The 20,144-nt window shown below is 46.8% G+C and overlaps 1 protein-coding gene across 29 annotated transcripts in view; it reads left to right on the top strand.

Annotated features, from left to right (window-relative positions):
- Positions 1-20,144, top strand: part of Syt1 (Synaptotagmin 1) — an 89,281-nt gene continuing 69,137 nt past the window's right edge. For 4 of the 29 annotated variants that reach the window (XM_071691702.1, XM_071691704.1, XM_071691699.1 and 1 more), the window contains exon 1: positions 44-439. The gene's annotated coding sequence lies outside the window, so the exon portion shown is untranslated. Of the gene's footprint in view, positions 440-663; positions 680-20,144 lie in introns of those variants that run through there. The other 25 variants (XM_071691708.1, XM_071691705.1, XM_071691703.1 and 22 more) reach the window with 17 other exon arrangements.

The following is a 20,144-nucleotide window of genomic DNA, read 5'->3' as shown; positions in this document are numbered from 1 at the left end:
CTGTGTCTGGCCCCGCTAGTGGCCCGCTCCCGGCATTGATCACGACGAGGACCAATCATCGCGGGCGTTACAACCAGGCTATGTAGGCTGCTGGTGTTCGGATAATCCTGGGGGTCGAGACCCGTGGCACGACAGTCTATCAGGTACGCAGGTTTCCCAGCGGTGAGCTCCGCTACTTTCCCAACGCCCAGGAGTTATATTTCGGTGGAAACCCCAGGGGCCACACCCACGGACTAACCCCCCAGTGGGCCCACAGGGGGAAGCCAAATCGGTTCGAGGTTTTCCAGAGCGAGTCTATTGATCCTGGAGCGAGGCCACCACCATCTTGCAGTGCGGCGCCAGGCTCCCACACACCAACATGGACTCGTAAACTCTTCTCCTCCACACACACTCCTATAACCACTCGCATCACTCTCACCCCTCTCCAAAAGCTTACCAGGTGAGTGGGGGAGACAGCTCGGGCGCTGAGTGGGCTCTCGGGCCTCCGAGAGGGGATATGTGAGGGTTAAACACAGTAGAAGACGCGAGTGTGGTGGAGTGGGCAGGGGGCTGGCATACAGACCTCCATATTGAACCCACCGTCCTGCCCCTCACACAAGACAAGGAACCATATCTACCACAGCAGTGGCTGACAGGATCCTAGTGGTACCAGGAGACATTAGTTCAGTGTGGTCTGTGGGTAAGAAACAAGTGGTGTCGGTGTGTCTTGCGTGCGGTTGGGGGTGTAGGGGGGTGGGGGACGGACGGACGGACAGACGACCCCAATTAATCAATGTCATGGCTTTCATTAGTATTCTCTCTAATCACCAGCTGTGATTGTTACTTAACCTTGTACATATGATTGGCCGCACGCACTGCCTCAATGATACAATCACCACCCCCTTCCCAAACTACCTTCCAGAAGCATTGTCGTCAACTCTGTCGGATAGAGAGAGAGAGAGAGAGAGAGAGAGAGAGAGAGAGAGAGAGAGAGAGAGAGAGAGAGAGAGAGAGAGAGAGAGAGAGAGAGAGAGAGAGAGGAGAGAGAGAGAGAGAGAGAGAGGGAGCTCCACTGTGCCATCTACCTGCAGTAATTACCATCTGGGGATGTGGTCTGTGGTGCTAGTGACTTATCACCAGAAGTGACCCTCATGTGGATGGTGATATCAGTCCTTGATGATGAAGACGAGACACAAACAATATTAAAACCCGGATGATGTTCAGGCTCCACACAATGTGTGCGGCACCCAACACGCTGCTGGTGATGTGGGCACGGTACACTTCCATGATCTCTGTATGGTACGGTTCCGTGACGTTGGTATGGTACACTTCCATGATCTCTGTATGGTACGGTTCCGTGACGTTGGTATGGTACAGATCCATGATCTCTGTATGGTACGGTTCTGTGACGTTGGTACAGTTCACTTACATGATCCCTGTATGGTACGGTTCCATTATGTTGGTATGGTACACTTCCATGATCTCTGTATGGTACGGTTCTGTGACGTTGGTACAGTTCACTTACATGATCCCTGTATGGTACGGTTCCATTATGTTGGTATGGTACACTTCCATGATCTCTGTATGGTACAGTTCCGTCATGTTGGTATGGTACACTTCCATGATCTCTGTATGGTACGGTTCTACGGTCTTGTTATGGTAGAGTTCTGTCATCTTGGTACAGTTCACTTCCCGTGAACTTCGTACGGTACAGTTCGATAATCATGTTACAGTACTGTTCCAGGGTCCTTGTATGGTACAGTTCTGTCATCCTACTATGCTACAGTTCTAGGACCTAGCCATGCTATGGTTCTGTGATCTTGCTATGGTTCTGCTCACCAAGTGTAGAAGCGAAGAGGTGGTTCTAACCATGGGTTCCTCATGGTTACAGCTCTAGGAAAAGCCACCATGGGTCCCTCATGGTATGGTTCTCAGGCGCAGCAAACCATGGGTTCCTCCTCATGGTACAACTATAGAGGCAGTGGCTACCATTAGTACAATGGTACAATTTTCTAAAGGTAGCTACCACGGGTCCTTCATGGTACAATTCTAGACGAACCTTCCATGGTTCCCTCATGGCACACCCGTTAGGTTAAAAGCCCTCTGCCCAGAGACTGTACCAATTGTGAGATTTTTCAGATCTGTTTCTCAGTTTGACACACGATCTATTTCTAGATAAAACACGGTCTTCCTCCTGCAGCCACGTCAGGAGGGCGAGGCAGCTCGCCTTTGTGAAGGGGCTGGACTTTAACCAGGAGTCGTAGATCTTAGCTACAACACAGGTCCTCAAATACGACGGGAAAGCATGTTGTTCAGAGAAAGGTAGAAAGATACTTTATTTAACCCCCACTTTTGTATTAGTGTGAAGACATGCCATTGTATCATCATTGTGTAGTTCAAACGCGCTCGCTGACTTTTGCTTGCTGACGTGTATGGTGGGTCTATCGTCAGCCCTGGAGTGCTGACGCTCTGCGTTTTCAGAGGTAAAAGTCAGGAGCAATGATAAGTCGGGTCTGGGAAAGACGGAAAGCAGAAGGTGACTGGTCATCTGACTGACAAAAAGGAATATATATATATATATATATATATATATATATATATATATATATATATATATATATATATATATATATATATATATATATATATATATACTAATGCTATTCTATAGCATTGTGATATTATGATCTACAGTGGTGCGTTTGGTACGGTGAAAATAAACAGTGGGTGTGGTTCTGGTGTAGCTAGTTTGTTCCTAGTGGTTTTCCAGTGGCTGAGGTGGGCCAATCTAGTTACTAGTGGTTTTCCAGTGGCTAAGGTGGGCCAATCTATTTCCTAGTGGTTCTCATGTGGGTGAGGTGAAGTAAAGCTTGAGACTAGTGACTCTTCAGTGGACAATGTGAAGCAACGCTTGTTCCAAATGGTTCTTCAGTGGCAGAGATAGAGCAGTGCTTGTTCCTGGGGTTCTTCAGTGGCTGAGGTGAGGCACTGCTTGTTCTCAGTGGCTGTTCATGGCAATTGTGAACCATTTTTGTTCGCACTGGTCCTTTGGTGGCAGAGGTGAGGTGGAGCATTGCTTGCTCCTAGTGGTTCTTCAGTGGCTGAGGTGGAGCATTGCTTGCTCCTAGTGGTTCTTCAGTGGCTAAGGTGAAGCACTGCTTGCTCCTAGTGGTGCTTCAGTGGCTGAGGTGGGGCACTGCTTCCTCCTAGTGGTTCTTCAGTGGCTGAGGTGGGGCACTGCTTCCTCCTAGTGATTCTTCAGTGGCTGAGGTGGGGCACTGCTTCCTCCTAGTGGTTCTTCAGTGGCTGAGGTGGAGTACTGTTTGCTCCTAATGGTCCTTTAGTGGCTAAGCTGGAGAGGTGTTATTTCCAAATGATTCTTCTGTGGCTGGAGTGGATCAATTTAGTTCCAAGTGATTTTTCAGTTACGATGGTGGTGAACAGTGAACAGAGTTATTTCTTAGTTGTTTTTCAGTGGCTCAGCTGCATCATAGCTCATTTCTAATGGTTTTTCAGTGGGTGTGATGGATCAGAGTTAGTGCCTAGTGTTTTTAATGGCTTAAGTGGACCACTCTAATTCCTAGTGATCTTTCAGCGGCTGAAGGGGAAGTATTAGTTCCAAGTGGTTTTTCAGTGGGTAAGATAAACCATAGCTGCTTCCTAATGATTCTCCAGTAAATGAGGTGAAACACTCTATATCCTAGTGGCTAATCAGTGGGAGAAAGGGGACCAGGGAGTTCCTACAGTGGTTCTTCAGAGGATGAGACAACAGAGATAGTTTTCAGTGCTTTTCCAGTGGCTGAGGTGGATTACAGCTGAATCCCTGTGATTCTCAAGTGCAGTAGACCAGTATAGTTCCTAGCGCTTCTTCACTGGTTGAGGTGGACCAAAGCTGGTTCCTGGTGGTTCTTCAGTGGGTGAGGCTGACTACAGGTAGTTCCTAGTGTTTCTTCAGTGAGTGAAACGGAACAGATGTTCATTCCTCGTGTTTTCTTCAGTGGGTGAGATGAACCAAGCCTAGTTCCAAGTGGTTCTCCAGTAAGGTTGACCAGATTTAGTTCCTAGTGGCTCTCCAGTGGATGAAGTAGCACAGCGCTCGTTCGCAGTGGTTGTCCAGTGACTGTGGAAGTGTTCTCACGTCCTGCTGGTCAGAACAAACTGGTGTGACCTGTGAGTGATGATCTGGATCCACGTAGGACACCAGCAGGAGAGAACCTCCCCTTCCCCACCCCTTGCCAATGACCCGATCCAGCTCGTCAAAAACCGAGAGAGACTGAGTGAAGTATGGGCCATATACTCACTGCCCGCCTCACATTCATCCAACACTCATATTCCCTTTGCACTTGACAGCCTGCAGATCATCCCCACACCACTCCAAAAGCCCACGCACTCATCATTCCCCCTCATATATCATCATTCACAAGGACGTGAACATTATACTTCCTCAATCACTTCTGGACTTCTGGCCAGTCACCTCCATCTCTCTGGGTAATCATTCATTCCAATGTCGTTATATCAATGTACTGCCTTTGTCAGTACACTGTTCTATAACCACACCTGTACAAAGGGGTTTTAGCAAGGGGGGCGCTAAAGGAAGACCTGACAAAGCCAAATCGTGAGGTGGTTTTATTGTACATCTATGTAGGTTTCATCCCCGCCACCGCACGAGTGTAGTAGACCCGCCTCCCCAATAAGGCCGGAGGAGGGAGAGTCGTAATTCGTGCCTCATCTCTCTCTCTCACATCAAGTTCCTCCACTCTCCCAGCCCCACGTCCACACGTCCAATAATGTGCCTCCGCTAAAATACAATCGCCCGGGGGCGGCTGGTACGTACCACACTATCGACATTCCCCCACTCCTCTTGTGGTTCTACCTCGCACATCATGACCTCATCTGTTCTCGAAATGCTCTACACACACACACACACACACACACACACACCCTCGTCTGCTCTCCTACCCACACTACCCTACTTGTAATTACATCACTGTAATTCAGTACCATCCATTTTTTTTTTTTGGAGGGTGGGTTCAATGCTTGGGTAATTGTTACGTCACTGTTACGTCATTGATCATTGTTACGCTGGAGGCTGGCCGGAGTCATCCGTCTCATTTGTTCTCCGCTGTTCCTGCATTTGTGTCCCGCGTCTGAGTCCAATGACGTCTATTCTGGTTCAATTTGCTCCCGAAGCTTTTCAGTTCCGGAGAAACACTGTCATAGAACTGGTGTGTGTGTGTGTGTGTGTGTGTGTGTGTGTGTGTGTGTGTGTGTGTGTGTGTGTGTGTGTCGATGAATGAAAGAAGAATGAACCGCTATTGGTAGATAATGATAATCAGACATATAACAAATAATGAATATATATCTTTCTTTCAAACTATTCGCCATTTCCCGCATCAGCAAGGTAGCGTTAAGAACAGAGGACTGGGCCTTTGAGGGAATATCCTCACCTGGCCCCCTTCTCTGTTCCTTCTTTTGGAAAATTAAAAAAAAAAAAAAAAAACGAGAGGGGAGGATTTCCAGCCCCCCGCTCCCTCCCCTTTTAGTCGCCTTCTACGACACGCAGGGAATACGTGGGAAGCATTCTTTCTCCCCTATCCCAGGGATTATATATATATATATATATATATATATATATATATATATATATATATATATATATATATATATATATATATATATAATATATATATATATATATATATATATATATATATATATATATATATATATATATATATATAATGACGAATGCCTATGACGTGATGGGCTTCAGTTAGGGTAACACCTCCCTACCTCACCACACTGGACATATATAACCTCCTCCTCCTCCTGTAGAGGCCCCAGGCAGTACTGAGGATGGACTGACTCACTTTTATTCTGAGACTAAATTGTTAAATTGTAAATTCCTCGCGTCCTCCTGCCTGGCCAGCCAGCGCCCGCCCCCCCCTGACGCACCCACTTGTGTCATGGCTGATCGTAGGGCGCAGCAAAGCCCCACATTATGACGCTGAACGACCGTCCAGTATGTCACTATCATCCTCCCGCCGACGCAGCTGCTCGTTCATCAACACACACACACACACACACACACACACACCATGCCAATGCTTAACACGCACCATTTCAAGTAGCGCCATAATTCGCCACATTCCATCTCGCTCTCAGGGCTGGAAGGCATAACTAATACACGAGACGTATCAATATTCACTTCATTCCCTCATTCATCTTCAAAGTCAGCCAGACAATATCGGCAGAATTATGCATTGGAATATTCCGTAGGTCATGTCAGTGGCCTCCAGGCACCTATGTAAAAGTCACTCTTTTTTTTCTCCTTCTATCAAACATGGTTCTTGTGGTTCTGGACCGTGACGAATTCACGGTCCGCCCGGGTTTGAGCCTACATGGGTTCGAATCCGGGTCGCGGCAGTCGGCCCACAGTTCATCCAGCTGTTCATCCTCCCATTGGGCGCTGGTCGATAAACTGAGTACTTCGCTTAGACTTAACTCTCCACAGGAGAATATATCTATTACATCCGAGTTTTCAACTACATTCTTTTCCCCTCTGAGTACGACGTAACGACCCATGCATACGACGGTACGACCCGTGCGCACGACTGTACGAACCTTGGGTACAACGGCAGCACCGTCGTGCTCAAGGGTCGTACCGGCCAGCACGCGTCGTACCGTCACGCCCAAGGGTCGTACCCTCGTACTCAAGGGGGTACGAAACGGAATCACACAACTCGCGTCCATTACGAGACCAGACAAATCAAAAGTCTCCTATTAAGACTATTGGAAACCGCCGAAGAATTCGAGATTTATGACCCGTTCTCTGGGAGTCACACATTCCACCCGACCCTGCACACACACATACCACAGTGACGTCACCACACCTACCACAGGAGGGTTTGGTCCAATCTATAATAAACTTATATTAACGCGTTACGTTGATGTATGTCCTCCCGGCAGCGCCGGGGGGACACACCGTGTAATCACTTGTGAGTTACGGGGAAAGAGAGTTTGACGCTCGCGTTGGCCCGTCCCTTAACCTTGTGTATATGTAACATGTCTCTAATCTTAGATGTATGAACACACACACACACACACACACACACACACACACACACACACACACACACATAGACACACACACACACACACACACACACCAGCCTAGGATGGGTACACGTTTTATCGACCAGCGCTAAGGGAAGGATGAACACCTGGGTTGGGTGTGGGCCGATCGCCATGCCCAGGCAGGATTGGAAGTATGGGCGAGCCCGTGCGTGAATCATGATGGTCAGCGACGGTAATCCTCCCTCACACCCAAGACCGCCCTTGTGTTCCTCCGCCCATAACCTCAGTGCCTGACGTCCTGTAGGATGAACAAGCATCGCCATCGAACCAAACACGGCTTCATTCGCGAAAATATGTCAAAAACTTTCTGTCTAATTATATCATGACCAAACAACCAACGCCAATTGGTGTTCTTGTTTATTGAGGGATAAATAAATAATAATAATAATAACAAAAGCTACGTTTACCCCAAAACTGTATTTGTGCAACTTTTGCCGAACATCATATAACGTCAATTTACCGCAACTTCTCTAACGCCACAATTTACCCAAGTTTTAACGAGGTTAAGCAGATTATTAACTTGGTTAATTGGTCTGACGTCTGGCCCATACCTGCTGGTTCGAACCCTGCCCATAATGATACCTTCTTCGATCACGAATTACGAGAGGCAAAACCTGCCCCATTGTGATTAATCTCAACTGATAACTTACATACACTACTTGTGTCTGACGTCACTAAACGGACGAAGATAAATGACTTAATAATCGAGTTGAACCAAACTTTTTTGGGCAGTAGGAAAGTGTTTAGAAAATGAAAGGCTTTTCATTTGGCAGGAAATCCTATCAGACCCCCCCGAGCGATACGTGAGGAGGGAGCGCAAAGCAGATTATGATAATAAGAGGATCAAGTATGAGGTTTTCCCCTCAGTCACAGTGCGCGCTTAAGGGCCTCCCCCTCCTCGTCATGCTCGCTCAGGGGCCTTGCCTGATGGGGCTTGCTTAGGTCCCCCCCCTCCCCTACGTCAGGAAATGCTCGCTCAGGGGCCCAGCTCTGCAATGCTCGATCAGGGTCCGCTCCTTGCAGGAAATTGCTTTTGCAATGTCTACTTAGGGGGGCACCCGCCTGGCACTGCCCTCTAGTGGGCTCCGTCGCCGATGTTCGCTGAGGGTCATCAGCCATCCGGCGCTTGTTGAGCGGGCCCGGCCTCAACAACATGCTCTCTCTCTCTCTCTCTCTCTCTCTCTCTCTCTCTCTCTCTCTCTCTCTCTCTCTCTCTCTCTCTCTCTCTCTCTCAAGCCTCGTTTGCGAGAGCTCGCTCAGTCCTGAACTTTCAGAATAAATCCCCCCCCCCTCTTTTCCCCCCTGTGTGTCATCGTTTACCCTTTGATCTTTCATCGTATTCCGCAGTGACCCACCCAGGCCTGTACGTACGTGGACACGGCTGACCCGGATCACAAAACCCGTGACCTGAAATATGACCGTCGTTTCTGGCGCACGCAATCAAAATTCCGTGCGGTAAAATCCCGTCGCACTTCCTCCCCGCGCGGTCGGCGCATTACAACATGCTCAGGCAAACTCCACGATATTCTAAATAGTTTTTTTTTTCCCTCTCTATTGATCATTGTTATCATCACAACGACGAGTCACTGACCTTCCATTCGTTGATAATATGGTATACTTGTCTTCGTAGAGGGAGCACGCATGCGCCGTACATCCATAATGTTGTCCAGGTAATATACGAAAGACGCTTTCTGAAAGTTAAACATAACCTGTTCGTACGTCATGTAGAATGCGGTACACAGGTGGTGTACATCACCGCCTGTGTGTGCCCAGCTGAGTGTGGTGATATGTTACTGCTGCCAGAGACGAGGCCACACCTCCTCCTGCCCCAGGAGTCCCTTCTATCTCCTATGGGGGACTCCAGCAGGGCTCAGGAAGGTAGCCACGTCCACTGGGCGAGACTCCTGGTCAAAAAGTGAGATATTGTGAGCATATCTGTATGTGTACATAGATCATTATCCCCGAAAACTCCGGTCACAGATAACTCTTTGTCCAGAGAAATACAAAAAGACGACAAATGATCAGCGGGGATTTGACAGGTGGAAGACCCGCCTCCTACGGATGGTTGCATGGCTGCTGTTCTGCAGGAAGAAAGAGAAGGGAAAGAGACGCGACTTACTTGCGTACGGAGTCGTCAGATGGTAGGGATGACTTGAGAAAATAAAGAATTATAAAGCTTAGCTGTGCAGGGAGAGGGTCAGGTAGTCTGTGTTAGGGATGAACTGAGAAGCTACGTACAGCTCCAAAGCTTAGCTGTGTAGGGAAAGAGAGGAGACAGCACAACGGCGCCACATCCTCGAGTGGCCAAAATGGCTACACAGTAACTACGTCAGAGTAATTGTCACTGTAAAATGTTATTCGAGATACCAATTAACAAAATGAACCGCTAATGACTTCGACGACAGCAGCAGCAGCAGCAGTTACGAAGACAGTACGTCGCGCTAGAATATAAATTCCGTGTTGTTTCTTTCCCGGTTGACTCGTTTGGCTCAATGATCAATGATCTTCCACACGTTGACACTGTACATAACCAGATCAAGATGTCCAGCACGCCTCCCACTGTGGCACCACCACTTCCCTTGGCATCGTATGGATGCGACCATTACAATATCTCCAAAGTTATGTAAGTCAACGAAAAATATATACAGAAAGGTTCCGGCACACATGAGGGGGGAGGGGGTTGTTATTCCATGTGTGGCGAGGTGGCGATGGGAATAAATAAAGGCAGACAGTATGAATTATGTACAAGTGTATATATGTATATGTCTGTGTGTGTATATATATGTGTACATTAAGATGTATAAGTATGTATATTTGAGTGTGTGGACGTGTATGTATATACATGTGTATGTGGGTGGGTTGGGCCATTTCTTTCGTCTGTTTCCTTGCGCTACCTCGCTAACGCGGGAGACAGCGACAAAGCAAAACAAATAAATAATAAATAAATACATATATATATATATATATATATATATATATATATATATATATATATATATATATATATATGAAGATTAGAGTGGCGGCCGTAATACCCTTCTTCCATAGTCACACGATCATAAAACTCCGACAAGTCTTGGCGGGAACAGCCCGCGCGGCGCCAACACGTCTATCACGGCTGTGTGGACAGACCCGCGGGATTCTGCTCGGCTTTTTCTTGTCTGTCTACAGATCTACTACGCATACGAGCTCTTTGTTCTGTGTATCCCACACACTTAAGTAAGTAGCTCTTTAACTAGGAACAAAGTAAGTTATCTGTAAATGATCTTATAGTTTGTGGTGAATCCTATTACCAACTGACAAATTTTTTTAATGTTCGCTTAATTTTCATGAGTAAACATCTGCCTTCGTACAGTGAGTTAGTGGTCTCTGGTGATGGCCCGACCTTCTGAGACCAAGTGAGGAGAGGAACTCATACGTAAGGTCAAAGGTCAACCCACGATATCCCAAGGGTCGTTTAAAGGTTGTTACTTAGTGCCGTCGTAATGAAGGAACTCCCAGCGTTCCATCCAACGTTCTACGGAACTGCCGCAGGACTGACTTAAAAAAAAAAAACTCCTCAAGACCCGCGCGGACCAGTGCTCAAGGAAGGCCCAAGTTGCGTCCTACGGCGAGATTCCAATCACGTATCTCCCTCCCAGACGAGCGATCACAACCTCAATCCAGCTCATACAAAGTCTGGAGACCAGACCAGATATTCAAGTTAACGTCTTTTAAGGATAAAAACCAATTGGAAAGAGAGCGTGTGTGTGTGTGGTGTGTGTGTGTGTGTGTGTGTGTGTGTGTGTGTGTGTGTGTGGGCGTCGTGGTGTCGATACCGGGAGCTGCGGCGGCGGCGGGAGCGACGACGGGTTGACCAGAACCGGAGGCTGGCGCGCTGGGCCACACCACAGATAAGAGGGTATTGGCGGCATCAATATATGTACACACACACACACACACACACACACACACACACACACACACAGGCACACACACACACACAATATTGGTGAACTTCTTCACTCCTGTCACGCGTCGATACACCCGCCTTCCTCTTGTGTTCTTACCACTCGCTACCATCCTATATTTCCCCATGATTTATATAAGCGGATGATTCCGTATATCATATATATATATATATATATATATATATATATATATATATATATATATATATATATATATATATATATATATATATATATATATATGTATGTATATATGGTATTGATGGTAACCTTGTGAGTGTGAGTTATGAGGGTGTGTATGTAGGTCAGGAGGACCGCACGCACCCTCAGTCTCCAGACAGTATGGGGGTGTGTCTAGATGGCCCGCGGAGCCATCTCTACCTCCCCCTCCGCCACCCAACCACCCACGTCAGGAGCCAGAAGGGATGAGGGGGGCGTGTCTAGAAGGCCGTCTGGGTCTCCTCCTTCTCCTCCTCCTCCCTTTATCCTGAGGGTGGCACTAGGTTAGACGCTCACTGGCTTTGTCACCACACACAGCATCTCTCCGGAACTACAGCCCGGGGGGGCGTTGGTCGACCCCGCGTCTCGCGCCACAAGCAAATTTCATTGGAAATTCACCCCAGGCTTCCCCTCCCGCAGGGGTGAGCTGAGTGGTAAACGGGGAGTGTCTGTCTGGAAGTTCATCCCAAGTTCTCCCTACGAAGTACACCCCCGACACCTGGCGGGTGTGTGTGTGTGTGTGTGTGTGTGTGTGTGTGTGTGTGTGTGATAACTATTAGGGTGTTACCCCTGTATATAGGTATGTACCATGTCTTTACTCGTATGTGTGTCTACACACACACACCATCGTAAGACAGAGACCCATTTATCGACCAAACCAGAGGAGAGAATGAACAGCTGGAATTCGTAGTGGGCCGACTGCCGCGCCCAGGATTTGAACCCGTGCGCGGGGTCCGATCCCTTGCTGACTCGTGAAGAACGACGCTATCCACTACACCACGGAGGCCCATGTGTGTGTGTGTGTGTGTGTGTGTGTGTGTGTGTCCCCTGCTATTACCTAGACCACGTCATACTGGACAAGCCACTGCGTCACATGATGACTGTGTGGTCATCAACAACTCATGGGTGGTTGGTCGTTGCGATGTCTGTTTCCTTCCCTACACCGCTAAGCTTTGTGACTCTTACCTTCCCGTGTCTTCCTTACCACCTGAGACGTTTTCCAAAAAGGTTGGTTTCACACGTTCAACGTCCCCATCTCTTCTGAAGCCTTTTAATCTACCAATCAAGGCGCATGGCTTGAATGAGGACTTAAGTCCGTGATCTGAAACTTCGACATAATCACAGATGTCATCGCCCCTGACCGTCTCCAACCCTGCCGCCAGGGTGGCTCAAGGTCTCGCGCCGTCACACGATAAGTTGATCCTCGAGCACGACGTTACGACCCTCGAGCACGACGCTACGACCCTCGAGTACGACGTTACGACCCTCGAGTACGACGCTACGACCCTCGAGCACGACGTTACGACCCTCGAGCACGACGTAACAGCCCTCGAGCACGACGCTACGACCCTTGAGCACGACGCTACGACCCTTGAGCACGACGGTACGACCCTTGAGCACGACGTTACGACCCTTGAACACCACGTTACGACCCTTGAGCACGACGCTACGACCCTTGAGCACGACGTTACGACCCTTGAGTACGGTGCTAAGACCCTTAAGCACGACGATACAGCCCTCGAGCACGACGCTACGACCCTTGACCACGACGGTACGACCCTTGACCACGACGCTACGACCCTTGAACACCACGTTACGACCCTTGAGCACGACGCTACGACCCTTGACCACGACGATACGACCCTGACCACGACGCTACGACCCTTGACCACGACGCTACGACCCTTGAGCACGTCGTTACGACCCTTGCGTATGATAGCCTGGCCTTGGTTTACGACAGAGTCCAGCCCAACGTACCGCAGTGCTGGAGAGACTAAAATCCTTCCATTCGACGCTTAGGAGCAGTTAGCAAAGACCTCGAGCACAGCGGAACGACAAACGCCTATTCGCAAAATACGTTAACGATTTCGGGGAAGGGGAACCATAATAACCACAACCGGCCATTATCTTCGCAATTTACATTTTCAGTTTTAAATGTAAACAAGCGGAAGAAAATGGTAATCATAATGATTTTCGATAACGTGGGGTTAAAACACAGCTACGGCATACGACGAAGAAATAGGAATCTGTGATGATCAAAATGAATACGTGATGTGAACTACAGAGGAAAACAGTTTTTACAGAGTCGTTCCCGATAGTTTAATGGTAACAGGGTGAGGTAGATGGGTCAGGATAATGGCGCAGCAAAAAGACAGACTAACAGGGTGAGTTAGGGAGGTCAGGAGAAGCCTACCAGACAAAGAGACGCGAGTAACACTGCACAAGGTGAAGTGACGGTGCTGTGTGAGGGTCGAGGGGAGGGAGGATGGCCTATCGGAAGCGATGGTGAGAACTGGGAAGTCCCACAACTGCCTCGGGAAGACTAAAGGGTGAGGAGAGTCACCACAAAGACGTAAGCAAATACGTCCTCTCGCATGAAGGATCCAACGTCACTATAGGAAGAAGCAGACAGACAGAGCCTCCTCACGCTCACGAACTCTTCCTGCCGAGGGAAAGCATTCGTCTTCCTCGCCACAGTAAAGGCCAGCGGGGACAACAGTGTGAGGTCGCCCCCATGTGCTGACAAGTTAAGTAGGTCAGCGAGGCGCGGGGCTTGCTGCTTCCCTCCCCTCCTGAGCAGTAACTTCGTCATACACGCCAGGTGGAGCCGTGGCTCACACCCGGGGACCAACGAGGCAGTGGTGATGTTGTGGTCGACCCACAGTCGTGGCATCTCAACGGGCTGATACGTTCATCATTATGAGTTTGAATGAGAGGTTTAGGTTCACTGAACCCACACCCATGGCATTAATCCTCATTAAATGAGTTGCGTTGTTACCCCCCTCATGAGTCATACCCAAAGCCATGTCGTCGGTGCCAACTCAAAATTTTTCTCTAGAAAACCTCATGTGGGGCTCCACTTCATAACTGAGGAAAACAAAACATCAAAAGAATCCATGCTAAAGTAAACATTTAAAGTTCTCGCACAAACAAGTGAAGATACTGGTAGAAAACCTCATGTGGGGCTCCACTTCATAACTGAGGAAAACAAAACCTCAAAAGAATCCATGTTACAGTAAACATTTAAAGTTTTTGCACAAGCAAGTGAAGATTCTGGCAGAACCCCAGACGTTCCAACATAGGCAAGCGTCACGTAATGACAGAATTAGTACAAGGGTCAAGCAGTAACCAACGCTGATATAAGGGACATCTTAGTGTACTGTTCGAGTTACAACATCGACCTAAACACGAGCAGAATGGACAGCACCTTACCACAACTTGGAGAGAATAAGACATATGCAATATACTTCAGGGTAAACGACTCATCCCTATTCCTAAACCAAATTGACGTACTTCGTCCATAAATTCAAGTTGCCCCACACTGCAATATGGTGTCACTTGTCAGTTGAAACCAGCCATGTTTGATGAAAGTAAATATTAAGGAAATGTACAGTAATAGGTCGAGAGTCACATCTCTCGTAGTGGGAATATATCTGATATCCAAATATTGTCATAAACACGACCCCCTCAACTTGTAAACAAACCCGACCATGAATCATGAGAGAAATCGACGAGGAGAAAAAACTGGATTTCCTCGTCTTTTGGCCTCACACGGCGCCAGGATTTTTCGAAGTTCCAGAAGGGAATAATGACGATAAAACCTTCTGAAGTTCCGGAATAATGACGATAAAACTGAAGTTCCGGAATGATGACGATAAAACTGAAGTTCCGGAAGGGACTAATGACGATAAAACTGAAGTTCCGGAGGGGACTAATGACGATAAAACTGAAGTTCCGGAAGGGAGTAATGACGATAAAACTGAAGTTCCGGAATGATGACGATAAAACTGAAGTTCCGGAAGGGACTAATGACGATAAAACTGAAGTTCCGGAAGGGAGTAATGACGATAAAACTGAAGTTCCGGAAGGGACTAATGACGATAAAACTGAAGTTCCGGAAGGGAGTAATGACGATAAAACTGAAGTTCTGGAAGGGAGTAATGACGATAAAACTGAGAGCGAATCGTACTTCAAACTTTCGGTTCTGGTGACCGGATGTAATATGTCCTGTACGTGACATTAACAACCTTCAGACACTTACACCAAACCATCATTTTGAGACACATAACTCCTCTAACTCCAGCGTCAATATTAGGGATGGGAATAAGAAACTCCCGCAGGTCAACCAAACTGGATATATATATATCAGTAGCTTTCGGTGGTCGGAATAGATAAATGTCGCATAGCCTCGTGGAACGGTCACTCATCTATCTAATGTCTTAACTAAATAATGCATTTCAATAAACACACACACACACCACTGTGACCTGTTTCAACACACATCATATATATATATATATATATATATATATATATATATATATATATATATATATATATATATATATATATATATATACATTAACGTTATGTATATCGTCAAGAGGGAGAGTCTTTCAATCATTCATGTGAAGAGTCCTTAACATTCAAGCACTTGGGAAGGGGGGGGATGACCTCTTGACCTTTAGCCCCTAACCCTGACCCTGAGACCATCTCGTTAGGCTTCTCCTGGCCTCACCTGGGGAACACACACCTGGCGGCCACACACCACCTCGCACGCTTACCTGACGGAGGCAACGCCGGTGTAAGACTGCATACACACACAACAACTGCGACACAGGATATCTTTTTTGGGATGGCGTCCTAGTGTTCCCCCAGCGGCTCCTGCAGCTCCAAGGCTGAGCTCTACCTCCAGTAGCAGGGGAATGGTGAAATACTTTGAAGCGACGAAGTTCTTTGACGATACTGCCCCTAACTTTAGCCTTCTCCTGCCCCAACATTCCTTGGGTTACACGCAGTGTGCGCCCAGTGAATCAGGAGGGCGCACACCTGGCCCCACATCTGCCACAATTACACCAGTAAACTGGTAATGAACCACATGTGTCCACCTTAAAGTACACCGGCCGCTCTGGTCTCAATATTTACGTTAGAATATATATATATATATATATATATATATATATATATATATATATATATATATATATATATATATATATATATATATATATATATTAAAAAGTTGAGGAAAATCTTGATATGGGAATGATTGCTACGGTTATACAAATTGTGATCACAGTGACAGTGAAATAATAATAATAATAATAACAATAATAATAATAATAATAATAATAATAATAATAATAATAATAATAACGAAGGAGAGTATCAGGTGGTGAGTCTGTTCAATAAATCCACCAGCTGGGAGGGAAAAGGTGAAGGCTGTAAGGCCAGGAGGGGATGGGCGGGGTCAAAGGTCAATGTATAGGTGTAAGGACGTATGCGAGTGTGGTTGAGCATGGGGTCATGTTTGGTGACCTCCCTTGCGTCCTTCTACGGCCAATGACCCCGTCCTCCTGGGTCACATATGTTGCATAATGAGTGTTGCACGATATGACCAACTGGGAGGGAGGTGGGGGAAGGAGTAACTTGTTTACTTCACGTCTGATGACAAAGCCATCATTTCTTTGGTAATCCTATATGACATAAATCATGAAAGATAATCACCGAACCTCGTACAGGATAATGAAATTAATAAGTGATAGTCAACATGGTCTCCGCTGCGACAGGTCCCGTCTTACCAGTTAACAACAACTTTACGATAACAATAAAACACAAAAAAATATACGTGATGTAAAAATAGGCATCTGAGGGTCTATTATCTACACTTCAGAGAGGATTCTGATTAAGTCCTGCACAACAGACGGTCATGTGAAGATACAAAATACGTTATAGGAGTGGCACATAACAAATGACCCCGGATGAAGACCTGAATTCGTTATGGTGACTCATTCCTCGTTACGTTTTTGTTACGTGACATACGAACGCGATCTGGAGCCGGCACTGATCACAAAAGCCTCAAAACCTGCGGACGATACGTGGGGTTCGAAGGAGGGACAATGCCGGAGAGTGATCACTTTAAGAGCCAGGAAGCAACTGAAACTCGTCAGTCCAGTATGAATAATGGCAAATGACAGACATCCTACGACAACGAAAAAGGGAAGGCCATTTCGGAAATAAAACACGAGAATTATAAATACAGGACGTACGTAAAATCGCTCTCAGAAAAAAAAGAGGTTTTTGGGAGTTATGATCACTTAGGATCTTGATGCTACAAAGCAAAACACAGCTAAAGCTATAAAAAGCTAAGGATTAGAATTCCCCGTAAGACCTGGTCATTATGTAACACCCGACACCATACCGACCTTCCGTAACCCGCTGGTAAAACCACATTTCCTCCAAGCTGAACACTTCTATCATCATCATCATCACCTTTAGAAAGGTAACACAGGGAAGGTACAGTGGAACACCCCAGGGAAGGTACAGTGGAACACTGCAGGGAAGGTACAGTGGAACACCCCAGGGAAGGTACAGTGGAACACTCCAGGGAAGGTACAGTGGAACACTGCAGGGAAGGTACAGTGGAACACCCCAGGGAAGGTACAGTGGAACACCCCAGGGAAGGTACAGTGGAACACTCCAGGGAAGGTACAGTGGAACACTGCAGGGAAGGTACAGTGGAACACCCCAGGGAAGGTACAGTGGAACACTCCAGGGAAGGTACAGTGGAACACTCCAGGGAAGGTACAGTGGAACACCCCAGGGAAGGTACAGTGGAACACCCCAGGGAAGGTACAGTGGAACACCCCAGGGAAGGTACAGTGGAACACTCCAGGGAAGGTACAGTGGAACACCCCAGGGAAGGTACAGTGGAACACCCCAGGGAAGGTACAGTGGAACACTGCAGGGAAGGTACAGTGGAACACTGCAGGGAAGGTACAGTGGAACACCCCAGGGAAGGTACAGTGGAACACTGCAGGGAAGGTACAGTGGAACACCCCAGGGAAGGTACAGTGGAACACCCCAGGGAAGGTACAGTGGAACACTGCAGGGAAGGTAACAAGACAAAACAACTGCTCTCGCCTCTCTGGCTGGGCAGTCCCCCCAACACTTGAGGAAATTGCTGTGGCCAGAAGTGTCAGGCGAAGTCTGCCTTTCTTCCTGCCCAGTTTACAGGGACGGCAGACCCATTACCGCACCTGCCAACACTCTTAGTATCACTTCCAGCTTGACAACAACCCCGCCGCTGCCAACAGTGTCCACTGCAGCGATGTCAACTCGGTCATTATCACCGGGTACCTACCACCACAATGGCTGTGGGTCGTGACTACGACCCACCGGTGTGGCACACCTGGGCCATCTCGGCTGGATGGTAGAATGGTGTTGCGTGAGGCGCGGCTGTCTGCCCGCGCTGTGTGTAATAATCTACCACCACAGTAGTGGGGGTAGACCTCGTGTGTGTGTGTGTGTGTGTGTGTGTTCACCAAGGCTCAGTGCTATTACTCTGAGGATGACAATCTTACAATTACTTTAAAAAAAAAAAAGTCGATAGTGAAGATTAATTCTTCTTACGTCTGGCAGCAGCAGCGGAGGAGGGTGGTGGCGCAGCGAGCTGTGTGAGAGACGTATGTGGATGTTGGTGTTGTATAAGTCGTGAGAACAAGAATATAACCGAGATATTAAACTGATACTTGAAGAACTGGTAACATTTCCACCATCAAACAGCATGACAGTTTCAGCAACCACCTAACTAACGTAATTAACGCAGAATGTAATTGGTGATAGATTTCGAGATCTGGTTCAAATTATCAACAAATTTGGTACGAAAATTACTTCAAATTCTTGGTCATGATTAATTCATTATTTAGTTCATTTTACAAAACATTACATAAAAAAAATATGATCATAACTGAGACAAAATAATAATAGATATTTAAGTTTTATGTAAAATATTAACTTTTTTTCTTCTCTCGATTGCCCAGCTAATTATAGTTTCTCTCCCACAGGTAGGTAGCGCCAGGCAAGGCGGGACACTAAACAGTAAGAGATAACTTGTCTTATGTTTACACTGCATCTGTTGCTCACATAATGTACTGTAGCCTAAGTGATGTACTTATTACACATCTGTTACTCTAGCGTACGCGTTACGTGATCACTGTCCCAGCACACAGTCACCACACACACACTCGCAACCTTTCATAGAGGCATTGGATTATCTTTGATGATGAACAGATAAAAACCCCGACACTTGGCTCACACAGGTGACATTCTCAGTGAATACTTTTCATAACGAAGGGCTCGCGTGCACAATAATCTTACATCTTTACGTTATCATATCAAATGATGGAAAGTAAAGCTACCCAACGCATTCTACTCATCTTTGGTCATTCATCCATTAAAGAACTTTAGCTGAAAACCGAAAACGAAAGAATTCAAACGAAAATAAAAGCACCTTTAAAGAACAGGATAAAATAAAAGTGTTAAAAACCTTTTCCCTCTGAATTTGGTACATGACGAACACAAAACAAAACCTGTTGTTTGAGTTCTTTTATAAAGATAAACTTTGAACACTGGGTCATATAAAGGGCACGATGTAAAGCCACAGGATGGCTGTAAACCCTGTGATACTAAAGTCATGTATGACCCTTAACACATATGCTTCTATCTACGAAAATGTGATCATTGCCAGACCAACCTGGTCTTACTTCAAAGCGAAATGTATGAAAAGACCTTATCTAACCTTATCTAGAGCCGACTGATAAGACCTCAAGAGAATACTGACCTTATCTATCGGGTTTTGAGCACCTCCCAAAACACACTGACCTTATGCGTCGCGTCATAAGCCTCAACAGCACTGGAGTTTATCTATCGCTGACTGAAAGCCTCGGGAAAAATATCTATCTATCGCTGCCTGAAAGCCTTGTCCAACGAAAGGAGAAAACACCAACGAGAGAGAGAGAGAGAGAGAGAGAGAGAGAGAGAGAGAGAGAGAGAGAGAGAGAGAGAGAGAGAGAGAGA

Source organism: Panulirus ornatus, chromosome 51 (genome assembly GCF_036320965.1).
Source record: "Panulirus ornatus isolate Po-2019 chromosome 51, ASM3632096v1, whole genome shotgun sequence".
In the NCBI taxonomy this organism is placed as follows: Eukaryota; Metazoa; Arthropoda; class Malacostraca; order Decapoda; family Palinuridae; genus Panulirus; species Panulirus ornatus.
The sequence above is the reverse complement of the archived record's forward strand: the minus strand, read 5'-3'. Positions and strand labels throughout refer to the sequence as shown.